At 40.7% G+C, this 3,527-nt stretch overlaps 1 long non-coding RNA gene across 1 annotated transcript; it reads left to right on the top strand.

Moving 5' to 3' along the window:
* Positions 1 to 552: 552 nt before the first annotated feature.
* Positions 553 to 2,227, top strand: LOC105886441. Its single transcript, XR_001161022.2, has 3 exons — positions 553 to 659; positions 1,170 to 1,296; positions 1,813 to 2,227. It is a non-coding gene; the product is annotated as an uncharacterized LOC105886441 (long non-coding RNA).
* Positions 2,228 to 3,527: the final 1,300 nt, after the last annotated feature.

The raw sequence follows: 3,527 nt of genomic DNA, 5'->3' as shown, positions 1-3,527 counted from the left end.
TTTTTCTTTACTGTAAGACAAAGGAAAATATTGAAAGGAGGACATTTTGATAACATTCAGGCCATCAAGGATAATATGATGACAGCTTTGATGGCCATTCCAGAAAACAGTTCCAAAATTGCTTTGAAGGATAGACTAGGCACTGGCTTTGGTGCATAGCTTCTCAAGGGGAGTATTTCCAAGGTGACTGTAGTGATATTCAGCAGTGAGATATGTAGCACTTTTTCTAGGAAGAGTTCAAGTTAATTGTCAGTCTATATATATATATGTCAAGGCCAAGTATTAAGGGAACTTCTGTGGTCTATAGTTTCTCACAGAGGGATAGCATTCCCCTTTCTCTTTCATGAGGGAAAAACAGGGAGAAATGCTTCTAGTCTCCCACCATAAACTCATTCAGTCCTCCCCAGGAAGAGAAATAACTTTTCTGAGAAATGTGTTTGGAAGAAGTAGTTGAGCTGGTAATACTCAGCCTTTGTTGAGTATTTGTTTCTCTTCTTCAAAGAGAAACATATCTCATTGCTGAATATCACTACAGTTACCTTTATACCTTCAGAGTAAACTCTCTTCTAGATGTCCAAGTTCATGTCTCCCCTTAGAGGAGGCTTGCAGTCCAGCTCAGCCACAGACTGAAGGGAAAGTCTACCTAGTTCAGGAATGGGGTGTTGGGAGGCCCTTTTGGCTGCCCATCTATGACATTCTCCAGTCCAGAGAGACTGGCTGACCCTGAGCTCTAATTTCTCAGTTAATCATGTCTTCAGGATGATCTGTAGTCTGCAGTTCCAATAGCAACACTCCTCAACACTCATTCCTTCTTAACCAATTTTCAAAGATGAGATTCTGTTTGAAGAAAGCATTTTTCTTCCTGCTGCCATTTATTAAGTATTTATTCTGGGTCAGGCACTGTTCAGTAGTTTACATTTCTTAGCCGGTTCGATCCTCACAGCAACTCTGCGTGACTCACATCATTTCCCCATTTTTCTGGTCAGAAATCTGAGACCCAGTGTCTCACAGTGGTCATGTGGTGACACTAGGTTTTGAGCACAAGTGGTTGACCTCCAAAACCTGTGTTCTTTCCCACTCTTCACAGTAAGCCAGCCCCAAGCATACTCTTCATTCATGGTTTTTTTTTTTTTTTTAACTGATCGTGCTCTTGTGTGACTTTATTTCAGAAAGGTATTTACATCAGATGATGTGATGATAATAATAATTAACATATTGAGCGCTTCGTATGTGTCAGGCCCTGCTCTAGAGCTTTGCATGAATAAACTCATTTAATCTTCAAAACCATCCTGCGAGGTGGGTATTCCTGGTATTCTGTTTTCACAAGTGAGACAACCAGTCACAGTAAGGCCATGCTGCAGATTGCTGTGTGAGATGGCTTTGGGAACACTGGGAAAGTGCTACCGTGCCCTAGTATCTTCTTTCTGTTCACCAATATCTGATATTCTTGCATTAGTAAACACAGTGTGGAGAGAAAGCCTAATATTTATATACACACGCTGAGAGATAGATAAGGCACTGACGTTAACAAACTGTTAGAGGCTGTAGGAATGCAGTCCCCAAAGCGGGTTATGATGGGGTGATAGGCAAGGTCTTCTGAGGGAGGGTACACCCCAAGAAAGGCAGCATCACAAAGGAAGAGGAGAGAGAAAGACATAAATTTCCTTCCACTGCAAATCTTCCCAGGGCTGGCCCTGGTCTTATTACGCTCTTACCCGGTAACTCATACTTTCCCTAGAGTTCTTAAAAGCAGGAACTATTGAGTAAGTAGCCCATCGGAAAGTATATTTCCTGCTGCTTATCTGCTTCTAGAACTGGCTGAAGTTTACTTTCTTGGTACTCCAGAGACCTAGCTGCTTCTTGCCTTCTTCCAATGTGGTCTATTTAATCTCCTGTCGTGTGGGAAATTATGTTCAAAGTCTCCGTGATCCTCTGTCCATAGTAAGTTATGCATGTAGTGACAAGTACATGCCACAAGGTCTTGAGATTATATCTGCAATGTGTGGCTGCCGGCTGTTGATCAAGATAGGCTGGAAGAAAAACATTATTTTCAGGTGTGAAAAACCGTCACCTTTATCAAATAATTTTTCTTGCATTTTTCCCAAGACGTGGTAGCCTATTTAAACTTGGAAGGTTAAGTTTGTAGCATTCATTATGACTGAAAATTTAGTTCACACAATCATGATGCTCTCTTTATTAGGTGTTATTGTTAAACTGTATTAAAATAAACACAATGTGGCTGGCCTTTTGTAGGCTACATGACGTGCTTACTTTGCCTGGTTTCATAATTGCATTTATTCATCTGTCCAAATACCTGTGTCACCGTCCCAGGCAATAGATGCTGTTTTTGAGACTGCAGTTTCACTTTTGTTTTGTCCAATATAGACAGTGTCTGCTGGGGGGCCTCTTATTTGAGTGGTTTGTAGTGTGCCATGTGGTGTACTTTGGGTTCTCAGCTGGTAGTTTCCACAGTCCCAGCTCCTTCCTGCCTCTGCATTCTACCTTTGCGAATGGAGGGTAATGGCTCCAAAACCTCACCTAAGAACCCTGTGACAGTGCAGAAGAAGGGCTGTAGAGATAGCAGAGCCTACCACTCAGCTTTTGTAAATCACGCAAAGGATCATGAAAACTACTGAAGGGACGGCATTTAAAACAAAGAAGCCAGCTGAGTGATTAAAGCCAACTGCCTAGCCATTACAAAAACAATGAAAAGGATAATCTTCTTTTTCATCTTGTTAAAAAAACTGGAGCGGATTGAATCACCCAGACCCAGTTTCAGGAGAAATGCCAAACCCTGGTAGGGTCCCTTTAAGAGATTTGATACCTTTTAGATATTTTTTTTGCCAGGTGTAGTAGCTGGTGGCTCACGCCTGTAAACCTCTGGGAGGCTGAGGTGAGGAGGAGATCAGTGGGGGGATCTCTTTAGCTCAGGAGTATGAAACCAGTCTGAGCAAGAGCAAGACGCCATCTCTACCAAAAATAAAAATTGGCTGGATGTTATGATGGTGCCTATAGTCCTAGCTATTTAGGAGGCTGAGGCAGGAGGATTGCTTAAAGCCAGGAGTTTGAGGTTGCTGTAAGCTAGGTTGAGGCCACAGCACTCTAGCCTGGGATACAGAGTGAGACTCTGTCTCAAAAAATTAAAAAAAGAAGATATTTTTTGTAGTGGTGGACATATAAAAAATAATATTCAAGATAAAGTTGAATACAGGAGAAATACACCATAAACCATTACCCTAACACTTGTTTTTGCAAATTTATCCTCTTTGTCTTTACATAGATATATGTTTTCTTTCGTAGTTGCAATCAGAGAATATATTTTACTGTCTAAGCTTTAAATCTTTAACATTATAGGAGAATGTTGTTCTGTGTTTCTACATAGCCATTTGTATTCAGATTCATTGAATACGTTCTATATTGTTTTCATAGCAAAAAACATACACAGGTGCACTACTTGTTTTTTCCTGTTAAATAATGTTTTTAGACTGAATTTTTCATAAGTGAGGTTATTGGTTCCAAAAAGTGCA

The sequence above is a fragment of the Otolemur garnettii genome, unplaced genomic scaffold (assembly GCF_000181295.1).
Source record: "Otolemur garnettii isolate 467f Iridium unplaced genomic scaffold, OtoGar3 scaffold00010, whole genome shotgun sequence".
In the NCBI taxonomy this organism is placed as follows: domain Eukaryota; kingdom Metazoa; phylum Chordata; class Mammalia; order Primates; family Galagidae; genus Otolemur; species Otolemur garnettii.
This window is presented reverse-complemented; position numbering and strand designations above follow the sequence as displayed.